This window comes from Camellia sinensis, chromosome 3 (assembly GCF_055761805.1).
Source record: "Camellia sinensis isolate YWXY chromosome 3, ASM5576180v1, whole genome shotgun sequence".
NCBI classification, from domain to species: domain Eukaryota; kingdom Viridiplantae; phylum Streptophyta; class Magnoliopsida; order Ericales; family Theaceae; genus Camellia; species Camellia sinensis.
In genome coordinates, this window is record NC_138963.1 from 145,257,822 (window position 1) to 145,284,916 (window position 27,095).

The following is a 27,095-nucleotide window of genomic DNA, read 5'->3' on the forward strand; positions in this document are numbered from 1 at the left end:
TCTCCACCACTGAAATCCCTCAAGATTTCAGTGGTGAAGAGGCCCAAACACCAAAGTCTCGAAGCTTGCTCAAAATGGCTCAAAATGGGGCCTTTCAAGGCCTAGGAGGGGTCAAACACCTCCAAACCACAAAACACCCTTAATAAACAATCAAGAGGGCTAAAAAATAGAACTTTTTTGTATTATACACTAAGCACAAAAACAGTTCTAAGATAGGTAGAAATAAGGTGCAAAAATGGGGAATAAAGGGGTGAGATTCTTACCCTTGAAGACCTCTTCAACAATGATGCTCCAATGGCCTTCCTTGGCTTGAATCCAACACCAAAACACTAAAATCAGTCCCTTAGAACCTCAGTAGCTAGAGGAAGGTGAAACACTATGTGTTTGTGTGCAATAGTAAGACACAAACACACTTTAACACACACAAGAGGGAAAAAGAGAGAGATAATGTGTATCAAACCCTAACCCTAGAACTCAAACCATGAAAATGGCTGTCTAAGCTCTCTAAAATATCTCAAGTGTCTAACCCTTGCAACAAGAGAGAGCCCCTCTCTTTATGGAACTTCTTGTCTTGTAAAGCTTACAAGACAAGCTTCATAAGAGGGAGATCCCTCCATACACTAAAATATCTGCAAAAGCAGATGCACAGTAGTCGGCCGGCCAAAAATGCCATTTTGGCAAAAAAGAGTGCCGGTCGGCAACAAAAGGTGCCGACCTGCAACAAAAAGTGCCGACCGGCAACAAATAGTGCCGATGGCAGCAAAAGCCAGCCGGTGGCCTCTAGCCACTGCCGGTGATGTGTGGGGATGCCTCACAAGGCATTCCCTGCCCCTCCAAGGCAAAACACAAGTGTTTGGTGTGAAACCAGACACTAAACAGTCAAGTTCGGAGATCCTGAGGCAGGGCCCGTGAGCCGAGACCTCCGGGAACTCCAAACGAACACAAACATGGATAATCACCGAGTGTTCCAAGCGGTGACGTCCAAGTCTTGAGGACGGTCAAAAATGGGGTGTCTACAGTAGTGTATTTTTGCTGAAAACAGAAAGTAATGGCTAAAGGTGAAACAGAATGGTCTAGGCAGACAGTGCTGTTCTTGGACGCTGTGCATGCGAACATCGTGCATCCTTATGCATCCTTGTTTGATGATTAAATTATTAATTAATTGTCATTTTCGTAATTAATTATTGTTATTATAATTAACCATGTTTATTTGTAATCGTTGTAGTTAATTAGCTTAAATAGATAGTTTACTTATCATGGTTACCCTTGTTGTAATAGTCTAGTTAGCTAGTTAATGCTTTAATTTATTCATTCGGTTTTGTAATAATTAGTTTAATTTGGACTTTGGACTTTAGCTCACACCCTCTTGCATGAGGGCAATGTTCTAATAAGTTGTACGTCTTCTAACCCCACGTCTTTCTCCCTTTTGCGTATTTTCTTATGATGGTTAGTTTAGAAACATCACGTTTTCATTAGCATTCTTATGCCTTGTATCCATTGTCTTACATGCATCCAAGGTTCAGCTCATCACGCTAACTCGATATCAAATGTTCAAATTCATTACTTGAATATGTGCTCTCTCGCATGTCTTGAATGGAATCATATGCCATGCTCGTAGGCGAGCCTATAAAATACATAATGTATGCATTGCATTAGTCATGTTGCATTAATTAGGAACATGCATATTTTTCTAATTATTTTTCTTTGTTTTGGCATGGAGTACTAGGTGAGCATTTACTTACTTTAGCATATTGCATTGAATGTTAGTGCTACCATGTCAAAGCATGTCCACCGTGAGGCTAAGTGCTTAAGTGATAAACTATTTGAATGCTTGTGGATGAAGGTCAGTTGCTTGAATTGAGATGGTTTGATTAAATGTCCATTTTAGCCCCTTTTTTTTTTCAAGTGGAAAAATCACAAAACAGTTTCGAAACAAAACATGAGATCAAGTGTTCTAATTCTTGCAAACTAGTCTATACCTTATGTGCGCATCACATAATAAAAATAGCTAATAAATCAAAACAAGAGCATATATTGTAGATAAAAATTACATCATGATTAGTAGAGGCCGATCTTTGATCGGGCGAGTGGGGTACTCAATTCATGACCTTTCCCTCTCGTACCTAAGTTCCCGAGCCGAGACACTTTGGTGATGACGGATTAATGGCCTTTGGCATGAGTCTTGGGTTTCCTAAATTTTCCAAAAATATTTAGGTGGCGACTCTGAAATCTGGCAAAGCTGTCCATTTTTGGCATTTGATTCAAACACCAATTTTTCAAAAAGAATTGTCGGATTTGGAATCTTTTTGTGTTTTCACTATTTGACATTGCACTTGTGAAATCAAATTCAGAACCACAAGTGGAATCCGAACTGTAGGGTTATTCGCCTTCCGAAAGGAGTGCGGAAAGTCGAGCCACAACTGTTAGTTGTTGATCAATTTGTTCTGTTATCAAAACTATCTGTGAGTAATAACATTGTAAAGCTATGTTCAATATGAAATACTTTTTGAACATTATGATAAGATATGAATTGTTTTTGAAAAGAATAGTACAAAATGCTATTTGAAATTACATGAATAATGGCCCAATTGTTTGAAAGTATTTGTGGTATCCTTGGCAAAGGCCTTCGCCCATGAGAGATAATATTGTGGCTTATGGTCATGAGGCCCTCGCCCGAAGGAACAATACCGTGGCCGACGTATGTTATATGATACCGGGTACCAAAGGTTCCATTATGGAACTTGATATAAATGACCAATGTGATTTGTTAACGCTAATGGATGTGCCATGCATGATTTCAACATGAATATGACTCTGTTTCTGATACGAATACGGACATGATTATGTTTCTGACTTGATAAGAAATTTGTAATTTGTTTCCTGAATCTGTTATAGGCAGCATTCATTAAAATCTTTACTTTGTTAATATTCGCTGGGCTTCAGCTCACTGTATTATTTATGTATGTAGGTGACCAAGCTCAATGATGATCGCCTGGACTTTTGTTTTGTTGGCCAACCTTTGCGCCTCTCGAGGAGGTTCCGAAAAGAGTCAGTGGTCAAGTTTTGTGAATCAAATTATAAGTTTAAGACTTTTGGTTGTTCTAAGTGAACAGTTCTTTTGTATTATATGTTAGTGACGATGTAGAATGGATGTGTATATGATGTCATATGTGGGTATATGTATATAAGTTTTATATTTACTGTCCCATGTATGTCTGCACATCTCTATGAAAAATGTATTTTGTATAATTGCTTCCGCAACCCCTTATATTACATGATATTCTATTTAAAGGCCTTTGGTAATCCCAGGATTACTGGCCGAGTACGATGCTAAACCTATTGGGGCGGGTTTGGGTCGTGATAGAGTGGTATTAGAGCATAAGTTATACCACACACACGAGTCCATATGAACTATAGGATGTCCTAAAAAGAATTAGGGACATTACACCTACATGTGTGAGTGTGTGTGTTAATTTCTATAAATGTGAAAATTGAATTTGAACATGAACCAATAAAATTGAAAAGAATGAATTGAAATTGAACACAACAAAGAGAATTATTTTCCTATTTTTATTAGTGCTTTGTTTACCTATAGCAAATGGAAAATACAAGAAGTGATGGTACAGCTGAATCTTTTGAGACTCAGATGAACCTAATGGAAAGAATGCTTGAAGCTTTGACAAAAGCAATAATATAACAAAAAGACAACAACCTTTGCCTCATCCGCCTCCTCTGGTCGAAACAGAACCGGTAAACAATGACATCATCAACTTGACTCAGAGATTCAATAAGATGAAGCCACTGACTTTCTTGGGTGGAATTGAACCTTTAAAGGATGAGACGTGGATGCTAGAAACTGAGAAGTTATTTGAAGTCTTTCCATGTACCGAGACTCAGAAAGTTTTATTGGCCACCTACACCTTAAAGGACAAAGCCCGACGTTGGTGGATGGCTGTCCATGAAAGCAATGGGACTTTGACTTGGGATAAATTGAAAGAGATTTTCTAAGAAAAGTACTTCTCCCAATCCTTTCGAGACCGCAAAGTGTCCGAATTCCAAGAACTCAAATAAGGCAATATGTTAGTGGTTGAGTATGACGCTAAATTCACTGAGTTAGCCCGATTTGCTCCTCACGTGGTAGATACAAACTATATGAAAGCTTGAGATTTGGAAGGAGGGTTGGATCTAGATGTGTTTGATCGGGTTGGTGTATTGAAATTGCCCAAGTACGTTGATGTGCTTGATAGAGCTCTAATGGCTGAAGCCAACTTAGTTGTAAAGAGACAGACCAAAGCCCCAACAACTGAATGGAGAGGTAAGAGATCCAGATTCAATTTCAAAAAGGGTCAGTCATTTTCAAAGAAGTAAAACACGGGATCCTCCAGTAGCTTTAGTTAGAGTAGTGGATCTACACCTATTTGTTCTGAATGTGGAATGAAACATAAGGGTATATGTTACCATGCATCTGGTGCCTGTTACCGGTGTGGCAAGGTTGGCCACAAGATGAAAGATTGTCTGCTTGGGTCCGAGAATGCCAATATCCCCACAGCAAGTTCAGCTGAATTTGCTTTTGTATCGAGGTCAAATGCAAGAACCAATGCTAGAGGTAACACCGGGAATGAAACATTAAGGCGAGGGAGAGTGTTTGCACTAGTGCCTAGGGATGTGTAGAACACCGAGTTTGTAGTGTCAGGTAAAATTTCTATTTGTGCCCAAAATGCATATGTCTTGATAGATTCTAGTTGTACACACTCTTTTGTGTCGTATGCCTTTTCCCAGAAATTAACTAGACCTTTAGAACTCATGAATTATTTATTGTCTGTATCTACACCATCTGGGGGTTCTATGATATGTGCTTATGTTTATCCGACATGTGATATTGTGATTGCTGATGTGACGTTGTATATTGATTTTTTGCCATTGGGTATTGATCATTTTGACTGCATACTGGGTATGGACTAGTTGACAAAGTACTCTGCAATTATTGATTGTATGAATAAATCTATTGTGTTTCGTCCACCTGGTTTACCTAAATTTGTGTTTGCTGGGAATGGGGTAGTTTTTCCCCCATCCTTGATTTCTTCTATGAAAGCTGTTAAACTGCTTAGGAAGGGATGTAGGGGTTATCTGTGTTGTGTTTTGACTGAAACTTCTAATTGTCCTAGTGTGGAAACTATTCATGTTGTTTGTGAATTTTTCGATGTGTTTCCAAATGACTTGCCTCGGGACTAAATTGATAGGGAGGTTGAATTCATTATTGATGTAATACCTGGAACACAACCAATTTCTAAAACCCCATATAAAATGTCAACCTCTGAATTGAAAGAATTGAAAACTCAACTTTAGGAATTGATAAATAAGAAGTTTATTTGCCCGAGCACTTCAACTTGGGGTGCTCCAGTTTTGTCCGTCAAAAAGAAATATGGATCTTTGAGGCTGTGTATAGACTATCAGGAATTGAACAAAGTGACTATCAAGAACAAATACCCACTACCCCAAATAGATGACCTATTTGACCAACTCCAAGGAACACAAGTGTTCTCTAAGTTAGAACTTAGATCTGGGTATCACCAGCTAAAAGTTAAAGCGGAAGACATAGAGAAAACTACATTCAGAACTAGATATGGGCACTCTGAGTTTTTGGTAATGCCATTTGGGGTAACTAATGCTCTTGCTACCTTCATGGACCTTATGAACATGGTGTTTAAATCATATATGGATGAATTTGTTGTTGTATTCATTGATGATATTTTAATCTACTTTAAAAGCAAGAAAGAACATGAGAATCATCTGAGAATTGTGTTACAGACTTTGAGAGAAAGAAAATTGTAGGCAAAATTTTCAAAATGTGATTTTTGGCTAGATAGTGTGACATTTCTGGGGCATGTAATTAATAGGGACGGCATATCAGTTGATCCACAGAAAATTGAAGCAATTGTATACTGGCCTAGACCAACAAATGTGTCAGAAGTCAGAAGCTTTCTGGGGCTTGCAGGGTATTATCATAGATTTGTGAAGGATTTCTCTAAACTTGCCCTGTCGATGACGCAATTGACACAGAAAAATGTATCATTCGATTGGCATGATCAACGAGAGTCAGCCTTTTAATAACTAAAGACTAGATTGGTAACTGCACCTATTCTGACATTGCCCAACGGAATCGATGGGTTTCAAATTTACAGTGATGCTTCATACAAGGGTTTGGGGTATGTGCTAATGCACAATGGTAACGTAATTGCTTATGCTTCTCGTCAACTCTGACCACATGAAAAGAACTACCCAACACATGATCTTGAACTAGCAGTTCTGGTGTTTGCTTTGAAAATCTGGCCCCACTATCTATATAGAGTGACTTGTGAAGTATACACTGACCATAAAAGCCTGAAATATTTCTTTACTCAAAAAGAACTGAACATGAGACAGAGAAGGTGGCTTGAGTTAATCAAGGATTATGACTTGCAAATCCTGTACCACCCAGGGAAAGCCAATACAGTTGCAAATGCTTTGAGCCAGGAGGCTATTGGGAATTTGTCATGTTTGCTCACTGGCCATAAAGAATTGTTGTGTGATTTGGAAAGAAATGAAATTGAAGTAGTTTTGCGTGAACATGGTGGAATCCTAGCTGCCATTCCTTCTCAGCCGACTATACTTGAGGAAGTTAAAGAAAAGCAATTACAAGATGAATTTTTGAAGAAGATTGTTGATTAAAATGAATCAAAACCGAGGCTAGGATTTGTGTATGAAAACAATGTGTTGAAATTTCAGGGTAGACTTTGTGTACTAGACCACTTAGAACTGAGAAAACGTATTATGACTGAAGCTCACAACTCAAAATTTGCTATGCATCCAAGGAATACAAAGATGTTCCATGACTTGAAACAAAATTCTGGTGGCCTGGAATGAAGAAAGGTATTGCTGATTTTGTGGCTAGGTGTTTGTAATGCCAACAAATAAAAGTTGAACATCAACGACCTGCTGGATTACTTTAGCCATTTCCAATACCGAAATGGAAATAGGAGCACATTATGATGGACTTCATTATTGAATTGCCTCGCTCCTCCTGAGGTATGGACTCTATCTAGGTAATTATTGACTATTTGACTAAATCTGCACACTTCTTACCTGTCAAAACTTTATATAATGCGGATAAATTGGCTAACATTTATGTGAATGAGATTTTGATATTACACGGTGTGCCAGTATCCATTGTATCTGACAGAGATTCTAAGTTCACATCAAGATTCTGGCAGAGTTTACAACAGGCTTTGGGAGTTGAACTTAAACTGAGTAGTGCTTATCACCCATAGACTGATAGCCAATCTGAATGAACCATTCAAACCTCGGAAGATATGCTTAGAATATGTGTTAGACTTCCAAGGAAATTGGGAGACTTATCTACCTCTGTCTAAATTTGTATACAACAATAGCTATCATTCAAGCATTAGAATGGCTCCCTATGAAGCATTGTATGGTAGGAAATATTGATCTCCAATTTTTTGGGCCGAAGTAGGCGATAGACTATTATTGGGACCGGAACTTGTGCAGGAAACAATTGAGAAAGTGAAACTGATTCAACAACAATTGAAAACTTCACATAGCCATCAAAAAAGTTATGCGGATGTCTAAAGAAGAGACAAATAATATGAAGTCGGGGATCACGTTTTTATCCAAGTAACTCTGATGAAAGGCCAAACACGGTTTGGTGTGAAGGGCAAGTTGGCACTGAGGTACATTGGACCGTATGAAATTCTTGAGAAAATCAATCCGGTAGCATATCGAGTGGCTTTACCTCCGATCATGGAACAAATGCACAATGTCTTTCATGTTTCAACAGTATTTGAGAGATCCAGTCCATGTGATTGAACCAACTCATGTACTTCTAAAAGATGATTTTAGTTATGAAGAACGGCCAATACAGATTGTTAACTGTCAAATCAAAAGCCTGGGAGACAAAGAAATCCCATTGGTGAGGTTGATTGGAAAAATCATGGAGGAACTTATGCAACATGGGAAACTGAAGAAGATATGATGAAGAGATACCCTGACTTGTTCCCTTTGGATCCGATGTTTTTCCAAAATGAAGGTAATTTGAGTTTGGAGGACCAAACACTTTAAGAGGGGCGGGGGAAGACTATAACAACCCCGACGTGTGGTTAACTGTTAAACCTTGATTAAGAATGCCTAATAAGTAATTAAGAGAAAATTTTGCGTTAATTGTAGGTGTTATATGTTATTTAAATTTATATTTGTTCATGGTAGACATATCTGTTTGCATTTTCGATTTGGTATGCGAATTGAAGGCCTCACCGGCATCTGATCGTGAAATTGACTTAGTTTATGTGTTATTTAGGATTTTTATAATTTTATGGTAGGTTTAATTGAAATTCGGTTCAGAAGCAAATAGTTAGAATAACATGGGTATAGTTGATTAACTTAAGCATACATTGATTAAGCTCCCAAATGAGCCTATATAAGACCACTTCCAATACCTTTGATACACTTTACACTCTCAACCCCTCATCTTTGAGACTAAACTGAGAGAGAGAGAGAGAGAGAGAGAGAGAGAGGGAAATTAAAGAGAATTTGGAAGAAATAGCTTGGAAACTCAAACAATTAGCTATCTAGGGCTCAATTGAGAAGCCAAGGTAAGAGTTAAACCCTTTAGTTACGTAATTGAGTTAGCTAATGTTAGAATTCAAGTGAATTGAGAGATAAATCACAAGAATTAAGCTAAACTTCAAGAATTAAAACTCAAGACATGCATGCATGCATATTTCATGGCATTTTGAAGTGTTTTTCAAAGAATTTCTTCTTGCATGTTCTCATTTTGGCTTTATTCTAAGAATTCAACATGTATTTGAGTTAAACACCTTATTTGATCATGTTTTGAAAGCTTTGGAGCCAAGACAATTCATGCATGTTATCTTCATGTTATGTTCTTCAAGTTCCAAGTTTGATTTTGCACAATTGGCATGCTTTTGGGCTTTGATTTTGCATTCACCATGTTTTACAAGTTTACATATGTTTCCTCAAGTTTTGGACCCAAAAGGATGTGTTTTGTAGGTTTCAATTTGAGCTTTGAATTTGAATCTGCAATTTGGAAATTCTAGAATTTACACTGTCTGCTCGAGCGGTGGAGTCTGCGCTCGAGAGGAGAATGCAAGCTCCCAGTACTTTTGCAGAATTTTGGGGTTGGCTCAAGCGACAGAATCTGTGCTCGGGCGGCCACCCTTGACCTTCCGCTCGAGCGACCAAAATTGAGCTCGAGTGTAAAATGAGAGCTCCCAGAAGTTTTACAGACTATTGCGGACCACTTGAGTGACCAAAGTCGCGCTCGAGCAGAGACCCCTTTTACTCAGCCTTGTGCTTGAGCGACCGTTGAGTGGAAAATTCAAGCAATCAGTACTTTTGCAGACTTTGTATACTGCTCAAGCAACCAAAGTTGCGCCCGAGCGGACTACCCTGGTTTCTTAAATTTTGACTAAGTGTTTTGAAGCACATTTTGGCATTCTCATTGTATCTTTGGTATTCTTAAGCCCTAATTAAGACATAATAATGAGGATAAAGGATAGAACACACTAAAAACGAAACGAAATAAGTCAAGTACTATTTGAGCATGTGTTTCAATATGGGTATATGTTCTATATTTGTGTAGGTCACGTGCCGTGAGTTGTTGATCTATTTATTCTGTTATCAAAGCTATCTGTGAGTAATAACACTGTAAAGCTATGTTCAATATGAAATATTTTTTGAACATTATGATATGATATGAATTGTTTCTGAAAAGAATGGTACAAAATGCTTTTTGAAATTACATGAATGATGGCCCACTTCTTTGAAATGTATTTGTGGTATCCTTGGCAAAGGTCGTCACCCAGGGGAGATAATACTGTGGCTTATGGTCATGAGGCCCTCGCCGGAGGGAAACAATACCGTGGCTGACGTATGTTATATGATACCCGGTACCAGAGGTTCTATTATGGAACTTGATATGAATGACCAATGTGATTTGTTAACGCTAATGGATGTACCACGCATGATTGGAACATGAATATGACTCTGTTTTTGATACGAATACGAACATGATTATGTTTCTGACTTGATAAGAAATTTCTAATTTAATTTTTGAATCTGTTATAAGCATCATTCATTAAAATGTTTATTCTGTCATTATTCATTGGGCTCCAGCTCACTGTATTATTTATTTATGTAGGTGACCAGGTGAGTGACCGTGCTCAATGATGATCGATTGGACTTCTGTATTGCCGGCCAACCTTTGCGCCTCCCGAAGAGGTTCTAGAAAGAGTCAGTGGTTGAGTTTTGTGAATCAAATTACAAGTTTAAGACTTTTGGTTGTTCTAAGTGAACAGTTCTTTTGTATTATATGTTTATGACGATGTAGGATGGATGTGTACATGACGTCATATGTGGGTATATGTATATGAGTTTTATATTTACTGTCCCATGTATGTCTGCATGGCTCTATGGACAATGTATTTTGTATAATTGCTTCCACAACCCCTTATATCACATGATATTCCGTTTAGAGGCCTTTCGTAATCCCAGGATTACTGGCCGGTTACGATGTTAAACCTATAGGGGCAGGTTTGGGTCGTGACACTCGGTTAGTTCTGATACCAATTTGTCAGGCCCTGAAAAGAACCATCCAAATCTTGTTCTCCTTGGCATTTCCACCACACAACACACATACAAGATGGAAACATGTATGATTCGAAGAGTATAATATTCTATACATTTCTATCCCTTTGAACTATTCTTCAACATTTACAATATTGTTCTATGACATCCCAAATAAGGCAAAACAGTTTGAAAGGCAAGAAAAGTCCATGTCTCAATTGAACTCCTTACAAAAATACATCTTCAAAATATAACAATGTATAATAACAACCCTTGTAAACCAAGTTCAACAAAATATGACAAAACATGCCATCAATCTCCCAAAAAGGTTTCTTCTTATCAAAATAGTCACTTGGTGGGCACTTTATCTTCATATCCTGAAAATTGTTAGCTTTGAGGTGAGCATAAGCTTAGTAGGTGATGACTTTAACAAGTTATATAGCCAATTGAAAGACTTATGATCATACAATGCAACAGTTGAAAACATGGAAATGAAGAAGGGTACAGTGTTTGTGTAGGTAAAAGAAAAGATGTGATGCAAGAACTTTATTCTATCTTCCACATTCACATCAGGTGGTAAACATACTATGACATTCTAGGTAAGAGTCGAAAGTCCAAACATACATATATAATTATAGTTTTGTTTACTAAAAATAGTCCCACATTTCCCAGCTCTATAAACGGTGGGGCGATGGGCACCCAAAAACTTTTCCCCCTTCTACATTTGTTGGCTCCATAAACGGCGGGGATGTGGACACCCAAAACCATGTTTTTCCACATTTGACGGCTCCAAAAACGGCGGGCTCGTTCACACCCAAAAACATTTTTCCATATTCATCTGGCGATATGTGCAGACAGGGCAATTGGGCACCTTGACTCCCCATGTGGGTACCAATTAAATGCACAACTCAACTCAACCCAACTCGCTACTCGGACTCATAGACAATTTACCTCCTTACAACCTTTTAACCTTCATTTCATGATGATGTCAAGAGAGAATGTAAGATGCATATGGTGCATGAATTTGGAAAACCTTTGATTTTCCCTAAATAATCCCAAATCATAACAATTCAACATTTCTTACATCAATAATAAAGAATACCTCATAAGCAATTCTCATTATCATCAAGGGTTATATAGGCAAAGAGCTTCAAAACTTGCATTCCACCCTCAAGGTTAAGTCAATACATTCAATTTCATGTTTTTGAAACCAATTGAGCAAAATCCCTGTTTATTGAATAGGTCTTAAGGTTAGGGTTTTGGGAAAATTAGGGTTTTCTCTCTAATGTACAAGTTGGAGATCAACTCTCATTACCACCTCTATAATCTTCAATAATAAACATGATTTCATCCATAATCATAGAATATTGCCACATTTTTCCAAAATCACTTACTAGCAACACAATTTATATATACGTATATATATAACATGTATAGCTAACGAAATTATCACATAAGTGTTTCAAATTGAAGATATAACGAGTTAAACACACCCCTACCTCGAAATAGGAAGCCAGGCTTGAGAACCACACTTGAAATGTTAATGAACTCGCAAAAAAATCGGTAGAAATGTTGATCTAAGCCTCCTTTCAACTTTTCCTGAAAGATTTTAGGTGGATCTTAGGTTGAAATTAGGGAAATCTAGAGTGGATGGGCTATGGTTTTCATAAGGTAAGGTTTGAGAAAGGGAGATATGAAAAAGTGGAGAGAAAAGGAGTAAGAATCAACTTTTTAAAATCTGCTGTCCTGACTGACCGCTTGAGCGCAACTTCCTTCGCTCGAGTGACACTTCTTACACTCGAGCAAAAAATGAGAGGTCGCAAAAGTTTTGCAAAGCTATCGAGAAATTATTGGGATCAAACATTCTACGCTCGAGCGACAACTTCTTTGCTCGAGTGATCCGCCTGCAGAACTGCCAACTACTGGGAGCTGAAGATCTATGCTCGAGTGACAAAAGCGTCGCTCGAGTAGTCCGAAAAGCCCAGGTGTCACAGTTGTTATAACTAAAAATCAGGAAAAAGTTCTTTAGACACCATTATTAGCATGTCAAAATTAGGAAAACACAGGAGGCCACATACCACCCCTTGAACATCTAAGATTGTTGTACTTGAAACTATATGCCTTTTTGCAGCAACAGTACAAGTGGGAAACTTAATTGCAAAGTTTTTCTCAAATTCCCTGACACGGTATTTTATTTACCGATCCATTGTGGTAACTTGCATAAGTTTGTTTGGATCAACTTTTCCCAATCTTTCAATATAGACAAGTCTTTCCTCCCTATCCACACCGTGATTACCATGTGGGAAATTCTTCAAAACTTCATTTAACTCTTGAAATTCAAAATCTCGATGAAAAAAATCAGCGAGTAAAGCATAGATTAATTCAAATCCACGGCAGAAAACAATATAGAGAGCCACACAACAAAGCCAAGGCAAAATGTCCAATGAAATTACATCCATAATAGTGTCAACACCAAAATCTTTTCTCCATTGGAGCATTTCAGCCCACACGTGCTTTGCTTTTTCAATATCAAACTTCCTTGCTTTTAAGAATCTGCAGTTTGAACTCATTTATGAATATCATAAACCCAAACACAACAATCTGAATTTCAAATGAAATCTTTCTCAAATCTAACACAATTACAAGATATCACAACAAATGAAAGAAACTAGTGCAGAAAAAGAAGCCGAAAGCAAACAGGATTGTGGAGAAAAATGGTGAAAGAAAAGTACACCAGATAGAGAAAGTGAAAAACAAGCTTGAAAGGCTTACGGACTGAATCAGCAATCTTTCATCTGTGAGAAGTTATAACTTCAGTGTGCGTGTGTGTGCGTGAGAGAGAGAGAGAAAGAGAGATACTGAAATTCACAATATTTCAAATATCCATCATTGATCAATTTAAACTAGTGGAATATGTAAAAAATTTCCAACACATGATGTACATCATTCATATATGTTAATTGAAGCAGACTGATTGTACCTTGTCTAATGCCAATCTATTAAAAAAGGATCAATTAGAGTTGGAGTATGATTAAGTTAATGGATCAGACCTTTTTTTACGAAAGTACAATAAAACATATCATAACACACCAGACAGTGGTGTAACCTCTACACACCAAGAATATATAAGGACCATACACTCTCATCAAAAGAGAGCTCTCCCAAAAAATCTATAAGAACAAAAGATGACTGACAATTTAATTAGTAAACCACTCAAACATTTCTGATTCAGTTCACAGTAAACGAATCTGTCATCTGAAACAAGAAAGTACTAGTGTGAAATCACTAATTCTAGTCTTATTAAAAAAAGTGTAACTAAAAGCATAATCTAATGATTAAAAAGTGCACTGAAACAAAAGATCGTGTATACATGAAACACCTATGTATGATTACGTTGAGAGCACTCACCGTTCTTACGTGCACATTTCAAAATTATTCAAAAGATTTAAGCAAGAATAAGGTATTCAATACCATTATGATATAGTGTCACTATCTTCCCTTTTACTTTTTCTTTCTTGTTCTTCTCTCCTAATATGTCAGGCAATGCAAAAGCTTTTCATTGTAACTAAAACCTATTCACACGTTTGGTACAAATGTTATTAATGAATTTTCATATGATGAAGATGATAATAATAATAATAATAATAATAATAATAATAATAATAATAATAATAATAATAATAATAATAATAATAATAAAAGATAATACAAATTGTAACATCAGACTTTTATAGAATAAATTTGCAATGATATATGATCAGCAAGAGAGAGCAACTCAGGCTCTAGTACGAGAGGAGGAATATCCTCAGCCGCTAAGTCCTCGCCAAGGATGGCTCCAATATCTGCAGCAGGGTCTAGAATGGGAACCTTATTACCAGCTGTGGGAGAAAATGAGAAATGTGAGAGAAAAGTAAGTGGGTGAGTGAGATTAAGTGAGAAATCTTAAAATCCAAACCCTAGGAGAGAGAAAAGAAAGAGAGAATGAAGAATCAAAGAGGAAGGAAAAGAAAGATTGAGCAAACACGTGAGAACCCAAGAAAAACCAAGAGAAATTCCAAACTAAACCAAGACAAAATCTGATCGGTCCAAAATGTAGAGAAATTAAAGGGTTTTCAAGGAAAAATTCGCAAGGGTTATTGGGTAATGCGAATGGACGAAAAATCTAGAGAGAGAAGGATCCTAGAGAGAGAGAGAGAGAGAGAAGGTTTTCGGATGTGGGTGTGTGTGAAATGAAGGTCCCAAGATGTTTTAAAGGGCCACAGGTTTTGAAATTCCCTGATCTGCCATATGCCGCTATCGTAACTTGGTCGGGTTTATTGAAGCCCGACCGTGTCTTTTTTGACCCAGTCGGCTCCAAAAATGAAAAACAACCTAATTTTGATTCTGTTTTGTGGCCCTGGGTATGGATAGGTCCCAGTTGGAAAAGAAGAAAGGTGTTTTTTTTTTTTTTTTTTTTTTGTTTACATCAGAGCCTATCCCAGATTTCAAGGACTACGGAGCAATTATTCAAAATAAATTTCAATTCATCTCGCTATTTTCGTGGGTTGTATTAAATCGCAGATTTGGGCCCATTTTCAAGAGAAAAATTAGCATAGTTGTTTCTATTTTATATATGTGTCACTTTCCCACAACGTGGTACGCATAAGTCCAAATTCGGTTCATATATGAAATGAGGTAACCTCTGTGAGCATCGCCCCTCGGCACATTTTCTAAAAATGTTGCTTCCTCGAACATGTTAGTTTCATACATCGGGTTCCAGAACCTTTGCACCTTTAGTATTCGAGGAGCATATTTGCACCTTTAATGTTCGAAGAACATTAACCCCCTGTGTAGCTTTCACCATTTTCGCGGTTTTCATAACCATTTCATCACTCTCACCTGTTCTGTGTAGAAAATGTAGTTTGGCTTGAATTTTTTCCCTTTCTACGTGGAAACATATGTTAGATTTGCATTCACCCTTTTCGCATTTCCTGCGTTTAGGCTTGTAATTTCACCTTTATCACATGATCATGATTTGGCATGCACCCTCACCCTTTTCGCATTCCCTATGTCTAGGCTTATAATTTCATCCTTGCCACACGAGTGTGATTTGGCTAGCATCTTTCACCCTTTCTACGGGATGCATAGTTTGGCTTGCATGTTTTACCCTTTCTATGTGATGCGTAGTTTGGCTTGCATCTTTTACCCTTTCTACGTGATGTGCAGTTTGGCTTGTATTTTTCACCCTTTCTACGTGATGTGTAGTTTGGCTTGCATCTTTCACCCTTTCTACGTAATGCGTAGTTTGGCTTGTATCTTTCACTCTTTCTATATGATGCATAGTTTGGCTTGTCTGTCTTACCCTCTCTACGTGGCGCGTAGTTTGCCTTGTCTCTTTCACCCTCTCTGCGTGATGCGTAGTTTGGCTTATACCCCCTCTCCTCTTTATGATTTTCGAGCGTTTTCCCCGTTTGTGGTTTTGATTGTTACATTGTATATCATTTGCATCTTGTCCCTCAACTATGCTGGTTTGATTCTTTTTGAAGGGATACATAGGCACCCCTTGGGTTCAACCAATTGCATTTGTATTTTGTTTGTTTGCCCAAGTTTTACTGCCACATCAAATGGGTCATCTTCGGACTTTGACATTCACTTACGTCATGAAATGACTCCGAGCTCTGTCAAAGAGGGGCAATTGTACACATCCCATTTTTTACTGCCCCTAAGACTGGGGCGCTTTATTCCAAACACCCAATGATGAAATTTACGCTGTATAAATCATTTGAAACTCTCAGCAAAAGAATTCGGATTCGAGCTTTAATATCCGAACCTTACACTCTAGTTTGGCCAAAATGTTTTAGACCTCAAAAACCTATTTTTGAAGCATTTTTTATTTTTACCTGCATTGAGCCTGCAACAATGAGCCAGGGAACACCATTGGGACCTAGCCAGATCTAATGGGCGATAAACAAAATATCTGGTGGGAATCTTCTTCATCAATAAAGGATTTTCTTCACTGATCAAAAAAAAAAAAAAAAAAAAAGAGAACTAGTGGCGTGTATGATGCAGGCACGAATTGGTCGATAAGAGAGAGTTTGAAAGTTTTAAGGTGATGGGGGGTCGGAGAAGATGGCTTGATGGTTTCTCTAGCGATTACCTCAACCTTAATCTCCATCATCGTTGTCGTTGTTGTCATCGGTTGTTGTTATGGTTTGTTGCTATACCTATGTACTATAATGAGTGAAAACTTGGTTTGTTTATCAATTTTCAGTTGTGTGAAAAAACTTTGCATGGTTTGTCATTTAAATATGTAACCTAACATATGTTCATACACCGATTCCACGTTCCTAGATTTGACTCTAAATTATTAAAGGAATGAAAATGAAAGTTGTTGACATTTGAGTTAGTTTTTTTTTCTTCAATGAATGGGCAACAGATTTTTTTTTTTAAAAAAAAATTAGACATAAATATAAGATAATGAATAAGTGACACATGTGATATATAATCTCGAGAAGAAAATGATCCTATTTGACAGCTATACATTGCTAACAGATCTTTTGAGGGATGAAAAATTGTATGGACCCCTATCCATTAAGGACATTTCATCTCTCGTGCCATCTCTGCGTAGCAAAGTTTCTATGTTTTTGAAAGCTATCAATCCCCTCTTCTCCTGTATTTATTTTCAGTCTCGCGTTGGTTCTGCGGCTTTTAGATAGCTAACAATTAAGTCACTAATCACACAACTAAAAAAGTTGGTCACTATAGAGATAACTCATAAAAGTAGTTTAACATACATGTGACATCTATTCTCTGTCTTACATCTATCTCATTGTGTGAAAATCTTCTATACATTTATAGCATAAAGTATTCATTTGGGTTCTCAATTCAAGTATCCATCAGTAAAATAAAAAAAGAAAAATCCTTCCAAATAATTTTTGGTTGCACCAAAATTATGTATTATTCAATGATGAATTATACCCTAATAAAAAATTTCTTGCAATTATTCATTTGCAATTCAATGTTTTTGTTAATTTTAATGAGTACATGGTATTTCACGTGTTACTTACTCTTCATGCCTTTATCTCATTTTAGCAATTGACAAAACTATATTTATCTATTACTTTTTCTCTATACAAAAATATACACATTTAATTTTTTTTCACTATTTATATAATTTACACATTTTATAAAAATTAGTTTAGAGAATATTTTAAAACTTAAAGTATATTTATGAAAATTTTGGAATGTTTGTAGAGTTATAATTAATTTTTATTAAATTAGATATTCTAGATATAATGATAATTTTTTTAGGCTGTGTATGATTTGAGTTTTTTGGATTAAGTTTTTTAAAAACTGAATTTTTTAGTTTTCGTGTTTTTTTATTTTTAGTGAATACTTTTAAAATTTTAAACATTTGTTTTATTTTTTTTAGATGTCCTTTACTTAGATGTATGTAAAAAGTAAAAAATTTGTGAAAAAATATTTTAAAAAATTAATAAACACATAAAAATATAAAAAATGTACCGAATTCTTTTTTTTTTTTTTTTGTATTTTTGGTATTTTGTGAATTTTTAAAAGGTTTTTTCACAATTTTTTTACTTTTTAGGTATATTTATGTTAGGTATGTCTAAAAAGTAAAGAAAAAATGGTTAAATATTAAAAAAATTCAGTAAAAACAAAAAAAATACGAAAAATAAGAAAGTAAATTTTTTTGAAAATTGTTTTTACAAAAGAGGAACCAAGCAAAGTGAGCCCAATAAGATCATCTATGCCAACAATTGGTGGATTCTATTTTAAGGTTAGAAGGAAAGGAAATCATTCGATTGAGATGGTATCATATCAATTAATTGTCAACTCTAACAAGGGTTCATTATTAAAAATGCTTTTTATTGATTATAAGAAAAGAAAATTACAAAAAAAAAAAGAAAAAGAAAAAGAAAAGTGACATAGATAAGCCCATAAAGGTTATAGCCCACCACTTAGGGCCCAATACATAATTCAAATACTAAAGCCCAGCATTGCTGGACCTCAACATGGCATTAAGAACCAATGACATCTAAACACATGGCATGAGAAGGACAAACCACATAAGTAGACAAAGATCCTGTAAAATTATTGCACTGCACATCAGCCATTAATGAAGTCCCTTACAGCATTTATTGCGATAACCCCTCCTCGTCGAGACAGAACGGCCTCACCATGAACAAGGCAAGCTAGAGCTTAGACTTTTGGCCAAGATGACAAGTCGGAAGGGACAACGAAATGATTACCAGAGGATATAAGTAGACGTCGAAGACAAGAAGAAGGTTAAGCTTTTCATCTCTAATATTTCGCTATATTCCATCTCCCTTTCTAACTTGCTCGTCGGAGGGTTCACTGGGGGACTCCCCGTTCCCCGTTAAACTCTTGTACTGGTTCCTCCGTGGACTCGATACCTCGGACACTGGTTTGGGAAGCGTGGATCAGTCCGACCTGTTCCATCTGGAACACGCTGTATCTTCAGTTGGCGCCGTCTGTGGGAAACCTTTTGCTCCGCTCGCCAGTTGTGCTCATTGTTGCCGGAGACCCTTTCCCAATAACCCCTTCCTACCACCTGCGAAGGTGGATGGTCACAACTAGATCTATGGCTTCTCACCACAATGTTACCGACCACCAAGCCGACCCTCCCAATCCAAAACCCACCACAGTATTTCACTGAGCTCACCAACAGCATTAACCGCCTGACCGAGGAGTGTGTTAACCTCAAAGACCAGGTCGAGGGCTTGATACGTCAGGGACGTCTCAGTCGGTTCATGAAAGTCGACCCTTAGCAGAGGCAAAGGACTGAACCCATCAGAAACAACCACCAAGGCACCCCTCCCCGCCAACCAGCACAACCTAACCAAGGTCATGATTGTCCTCCAAAGCAACCCCGGGCACAAGGTAACCCCGCCCCCCTGTTGGAGAAATCAGAGTCATTGCTGGCAGGCTTGCTTGTGGAGGACCATCCCATTCGGCTCAACGAGCAGAACTCAGAAGAATAAGGCAGGGCTCAAACAAAGAAGTTGTCATATTGGACTGTCCTTCTAAATAGCCCAAGCAGTGGATGGGGCCGATCACCTTCACGGAAGCCGACTGCACAGGCATCTGTTACCCCCATGACTACCCCCTCGTCATCTCTACCCTCCTCTCCAATTACAAAGTCAGACGGGTTCTCGTCGACAATGGCAGTTCTTCAGACATCATCTTCCTAAATGCCTTTAGCTAGCTCAAGGTCAGGGAAGAAAGTATGTCCCCTCTCCAAACCCCATTGGTCGGTTTCACTGGAGATCAGGTGACCTCCATCGGCTCCATCGATCTTCCCATCTGTAGACACCCCATTTTTGACCGACCTTAAGACTCAGACGTCACCGATTGAGCGCTTGGTGATATTGCATATCATGCTCGTCTAGAGGTTTCAGAGTCTCGGCTGCGAGCCTAGCCTCCGAACTTTCGGACTCTTTCACGCTTTGCCTCGATTTGGGAACCAGGCTCCGTTTTCTCTGTTTTCTCTTCCCGAAGGGAGGGAGAGGTCTTGTAGATCATCTCTCAGTGGCCGTAGGCTACGTTTCATGACCGTAGGCCGTTTGGCCCATTTGGAGTCTGGTTTTCGATTTTTCAGAGCCGTTGGCCGTGTGCCTCGGTTTGGGACCGCTTAACCACCTCCATTTGCTCTAGTTTGTGGCATACATCTTATTTGCTCCCTTTTGAGGGACACTATGGCTCGAGAAACCAACTTCGTGGTCGAACATCACTCCCGGTGCCTAACAGCCGGTTTTCGGGGCCTCGGGCTGCACGTTTCGGCCCCCGAACCTTCATTCTGCATCGGTTTGGGTTCATTTTTGGCAGGGACCTCTGTTTCATTGGTAAGAAGGTCGTAGAAGGGTGGGAGGCCAGTAATTGTTCTGTCAGCCAACTTTATCCTTTCATCGCCCTCCGTCGCCTGTTTTTTCTCACTTCAAAGCCAATGTTGACCACCCTTGGGCCATTTTCTTGCACCCTAAATCCCATATTTGTGATGTACACATCTGGGAGGCCACCAATATTTGGTGGCCGGCCAGTAATTGCTTTTGAACCTTTTGAACCCCTTTGAAAAGTGGGTTGTTCTCCCTCCTGGTTCACTATCTCCAGCTTTTGACCACATAATTGTGTTGTGCACACCTGAGAGGCTACATTTTTGGTATGGCCGGCCACTAATTCTCATTGAACCTTTTGACCCTTGGCCGGCCGGCCATGGGAGGTAGCCGGCCGGCCACCTAAACCCTAGATAACTGGCCGGCTAGAATCCTTGTATCAAGTACAGTGCAGATACACCCTCCTTTTCCCCTCAGATTCTGTATCCGGGGGGGGGCATTTTTGGGGGGAAACTTGATTCATTTCCCTCCATTTTTTTCCCCTCCTTTTTCCCCCTCTTTTTTCCTATATAGCAGGCCCTCCAGCTGCATATTTAGGGTTACAAAAATTCCCCCCAAGCCTCTTGCCTTGTATCTCTCTCTCTCTCTCTCTCTATATATATATATATATATTTCCAAGCTCCAAACCCTCAAGTCCTACACTCATTTCTTCATCAACCCATACCCCCACCCTTCCATCCTCCATTCCAGCAGTTTGAGGTTGTTCTTCAGAGCCTAGGAGTGCTTCATTTTGGTCCAAAAGTTGTCAAAGGCATAGTCTTCAAGGGTGAGCTTCCTTTTTTCCCTTTTCTAGCCTTTTCTTGATTTATTCATAAGCCATACTTGCTTGCTGTTTTGGGCTCTGACCCTAACTGGGAATAGTATTATTTTGAGGTGTTTTTCATGTTTGTTTAAGGGCTTCTCACTGTTTGAGGCCTCCTTGTTGCACTTGCTTCATTACTCCCCTTGTATGCCATTTTCTTGTGTAATATTTTTGGCCTATGTATAAACTGTTTTGAGCTCTGTAATAAACTGTAAAGTGGCTTATTTTGAGCCGTTATTCAACATTGTTGAAGGTCTTATCACTGTTTGAGGCTTCCATTTGCCACTTGCCTTTGTATCTCTCTTTTTGCTCCATTTTTGCATGATTTGTTAGCCTCTTATGCTTCTGTTTTTGGGCTCTAGTCCGAACTAAAAATGACCTTATTTTGACCCCCTCTTCATGTTTTATTAAGGGTCTTTCACTATTTGAGGCATCCTTTTTATACTTTGTGTTATAGCTCTCTTTTTGGCCTTATTTTGCATAGCATTTTGAGCATGCTTGTACACTGTTTTGGGTCTGATCATAAACTGTAAAATGACATGTTTTGGGTCCCTCTTCAACATTGTTGAAGGGCCCTCTCATGTTTGAGGCCAGAACCCATGACTTGCTTCTTTATCTCACATTTAGGGCCATTTTCGCATGCTAGCTTAGCCCAATTTGTGTTCATTTTTTGGTCTTGATTAAAAATGTAAACATGCTTGTTTTGGGGATGCCTTGAATCTGTCCTCACATTTCATGTTCAAATAATGCATGTTTTGTATAGCTATAGGCCAATGCATATGCCTAGTTTCGTGTTTCGGTTTCATTTCATGCACCGGGTGCCATGTTTCCATGATTCGGGACTGTTTCGGGTCATATTTTAGCGCTGAAATTTGCATGCTTGTATGCCGTATTCCATGCCTTGCCATGTCTCGTTAGAGTGGCATTTTGTGCCTTAGGATCGGTCCTCGGTTTGCGTGCATGTGTGCACGCATTCCGAGTTGTCTCATTTTCATCTCATGGTCTCTTATGTGAGTGTGGCTGAGGTCCACTCATATTGGTGTAAGTCCATCGTGCATTGTGTATGCCATTTCATTTCATAGCATTGTGTATGCTAGGTTGTATGTTAGCGCATTGTGTATGCCATGTTATCTCGTGCATCGTGTATGCCATTTCATAGCATTGTGTATATTAGGTTGTATCTTAGTTGCATTTCATGCATATCATGCATATTGCATCATGCTTGGGATATGAGTTAGCCCGAGCACGGGAAACGAGGGACGTTTCATACTCCGAGTGACGGAACGTATCTCAATTCCCAGTCACCGACACTCCGGATTATCCATGATGGAGTTAGGTCTTGTTGTGTTTTCATGTGCATTCATTTCATATTGAGTTGTGCAATTCGACCCCTCGGTCATCATGCATCGAGATACGTGATTGGTGGCACGAGGATCGAGGCATACATACATCTGTGAAAATACATTGCTATGCCCCTCTCCTGCTCTCTGTTGCAGCAAATCAAGAATTAGCAACCTTCCGGAGCTTGGCGCGCTTTCCAAGAATAATTGTAAAACAGAGGCTAATTGGGGCATCCTAGTGGATTTCCGCGCAAGGCAGACCAGACATGCATCATCCATCATCTGAAGAAGAGTCAAGGCAGTCCCTGGCTTGCATGCCAGTTTATTATTTTTCTTAGTTAATTTGTAAATTAATTAGGAATTTGTATATATTTGGACTGTATTATTTGGATTGTACTATTTATTCGAACCCTCTGCGCGAGGGCAATGTTGTGATAAGTGTGCGTGTGTGTGATGTATGTCTTCCAACCCCACGTCTTTCTCCCTTTTATTTACCTGCTTATGATGGTTAGATTAGGGCATGTTTCAATTCGCATACAGTATGATAGCATGTTTGCATTCATTCATCTGTTTTGCATGCACCGGGCTCGGCGCATCATACTAACTGCATTGTATTTTCAATTCCAAGTTGAATACATGTTAGCTGTAGCATTTCATATGCCATGTTTAGAATAGCCAAGCTTGCTATAGTTGCATTTTTGCATGTGTTGCATTAGGCATTTCTGTATAATTAGGATCATGCATGGATTTCTAATTAGCTTTTGTTTTGGCTTGGAGTACTCGGTAAGTTTTATGCTTTAGCATCCTTGCATGCGTGTGAGTGACTGCCATGAATAGCATGCTTACCATGAGGCTATATGCTTATGTGATATAACTGCCTGAATGCCTGTGGGTGAAGGTTGGGTTATTTGAATTGGAACAATTCATCAAATGTATGTTTTAAGCCCACTAGATAGTGGCAAAATCATGTTTTCTAAGCCCACCCGAGGGTGACAAATCCAGGTCTTAGCCTACTTGTGGGTAGCACCATCAAACCATTTTCAAATAAACAAACATGAAATGTTTTGTTCCAATTCAGGCGATCCAGTCTATACTTGTATGCTGTGTGCATCACATAGTAAACCTAGGCTAATAACCGGAATAAGAACACACAATGTTTTCAAAACTTGATATCATGGTTAGTAGAGGCCGATCTTTGATCGGGCGAGTGGGGGTGCTCACGAAGTAACCTTCCCCAATCGTATCCAAGTTCCCGAGCCGAGGCAACTTTGGTGATGACGGACACGTAGCCTTAGGCAAATGAGTCAGGATTTCCTAAATTTTCCCAAAATAAAATATTTAGGTGGCGACTCTGTATCTGGCAAAGCAGTCCATGTTTGGCACTTCTTTCAAAAAAATCTGTTTTCTCAAAACGATTTGCCGGATTTGGACTATTTGGTTCAGACTTAGAACCGTGACAATTTTAGAGTCCTGAATTGTAGTGAGCCCAATATCGAACGGAACGGGGGGAGCTCGTTCCCCTCCCAGGGCGTTCGGGGGACGTCTACACCATCAAAATCGGCAAATACCCGTGGCAGACCACAAAGGTACTCACCTTCCTTGTCGTCGACTGTCCTCTTCTTACACCACCATCCTCGGCCGCACTGCCCTGAATGCTTTCCAAGCTATCACATCCACTTTCTATCTTGCCGTCAAATTTCCCACCGACCATGGGGTCAGCACGGTGAGGGGAGAGCAGACCGTGACCAGAAAATGTTACGTTGTTTCACTTAAAGAGGTCAAGCTAAATGAGGCTATGATCATTTTATGTTATTTTTGACAATCTACACACTTGGATGTTTTTGTTCTTTTCTCACATGGTGTAAATTTGTGATCAATGGGCTACACTTTAAATGACAACAATCTTATATCTCAGTTATCTGTGTGGTATTTCAATGACACCCTGATTGCAGACTCAGCTAGACTGAGTTACTTAAAGCCTCAACCAGACTGAGCACGAAGAGCTCGGCCAGACTGAGTTACTTAATGCCCCAGCCAGATTGAGCATAAACAGCTCAGCTAGACTGAGTTACTTAAAGCCTCGGCTAGACTGGGCATGAAGAGCTAAGCCAGACTGAGTTACTTAAACCTCAGCTAGACTGAGTTACTTAGAGCCCCAGCCAGACTGAGCACGAAGAGCTCAGGCAAGCTGAGTTACTTAAAGCCTCAGCCAGACTGAGTTACTTAAAGCCTCAGCCAGACTGAGCATGAAGAGCTCAGCCAGACTGAGTTATTTAAAGCCTCAGCCAGACTGAGCATGTAGAACTCAGCCAAACTGAGTTACTTGAAAAGTCGACCAGACTGAGTTAATTATGGCTCAACCCAAACTGAGCACAAATGAAGAGCTCGGCCAAGGCCATTCTTGCAACTTCATGATTGTGGCATAGTTGCCTCTTAACATTCTTTACATTTTTTAACTTTCATTTTCCACCCCAACCTTTCATTTATCAACACTCTCACAACATGATTTAAAACTTCACATTTTAGGACCTTTACGATTCAACGTTGTACAAGTTAGACCGGCTCCCTACTGGGTTGTGATTTGAAACTTCACATTTTTTAACATTCTCACATTTTAAACTTCACTTTGCATTGTGGTTTTCTTACTAGCTAGGCTGGCTCCCTACTTCTCAACCTTTACTATGATTTATACACAAGCCTTGTTTGAGCGACCATCCTCATTCTTTTCAGATCTACAAGAAATAAAGGCACCAGTATGAAAAAATACAACTCATAATTTTATTCATTTACAAACTTACACATAAGTTCACTACAAAAATTACACAACAAAAAACAAAAACAAAAATTTTGTATACAAATTTTCTTTACAATTAATCACTCCTCCTCGCTTGAGGCCAGGCCTTCTTCATCCACCTCCTCATCAAGGGGGGTCTGGGCCACGTCGTCTTCATCTATTCTTACATTGCTGAAGTCCAAGTCTGGGAACAGCTCTTCTGCTTTGCGTCTGAAAGTCTTCCAGCCGCTATCCCAGAACTCAGCCATCTCATGGTTGTAGAAGTCCGACCGCTGGAAGCTCTGGATCACTTCCTCCTCACTCCTGCTTCTAGCGGTCGCTCCCGACGGGCTAGCCCCCCTATCTCCCTCTCTTGCCAAGCTACTGGCGATAGCAGCATCAATGGCCATCTGGAAGTCGGCGGACCCCTTGAACTGCTCTACCGCTGCAACACACAAATCGAGGTACGCCGCCCTCTCAGATGCCAACTTGGCCCTTTCCTCCTCCAAGGCTTTCTCCAACCCTGCCTTCTCAACCACTGACCTGGCCCGCTCGTCCACCAACGCCCTCTCCAACTCAGTGATCTTCAGGTCTGCTTCATCTTTTTCTTTGATCAACTGAGCGCGCAGATCTTCATTGCAGACCATGGCCTCGTCCTACATTTCGTTGGCGACGATGAAGGCCTTCTGGGCCTCTTCTAGCTTTTTCTGCTCGCCACCCAATTGGAACTCGAGCGACTCCACCTTGCGGCGTTCCGTCTCCAGCTCTAACTTGGTCGCGAGCAGCTCAACATTCGCTCGACGATTGAATAACCCTGCACCATCGCCAACACTTCCATCTTCTTGGTTTTCTGGGCCTCTTCCAGCCCCCTAACACACGCACTCCGCGCGGTCTTCCTCCAACCTGCGGTCTCCCTCCTCAAACGTTCAAGTTGGGCCTCTACCTCCTTCAACTTTGCCATCATTGGCCTCACTTTGCCTTTTGCAGTCGCCGCCTTGTTCAGTAGGGCCCCTACTAAGGCAGTTGCCTCTATCTAGGAAGAGCACAACCCCCTTAGCAGTTCGACCTCAGTGAAACTGGCCATCGAACGCACTGCCCCATCCTCCACCAAGCCCAAGAGCCGATCGGCAGCAGTCCTGGCTGGGCATCCTTCTCCCTCCAGTCGCCTAGACATTGCTGGTGCGTGGTAGATGGCAGTCTTTAACTTGACCCCCTCTCCCTCTCCTTGGGGCGCAGGACCCCCCATGGGCTGCTGCTTTGCCCCCTCCTCAAGGCCGGTTGCCCCGCCTTCCACTTGTTTTTCAGGGCCAGTCGCCCCATCCTCCATCTCCTTCGTTGTTTTCTCCAACCCCACTTCAGGGGTCTCCTCTGCCATCACCTCCTTCATCCTTTTCAAGGCTGGCCTCTCCTCCTTCTCCCTTACTCTTTTCATCTTCTTTAACACAGCCTCCACCTCCTTTTTGCTCTTCTCCTTTAGAGGATCCACTGGAGGTGGTCGTGGCTCAAAACCACTCAGATCCTTCTCCCCCAGCAGCTTGGGGCACGGTCGAACTCGTTCTCTCTCGCTCAGTTTCAGAGCAGGCCCCAACTTTGCCTCTTTCTATTTTCTGCTCTGGCGAACAATCTCGTCT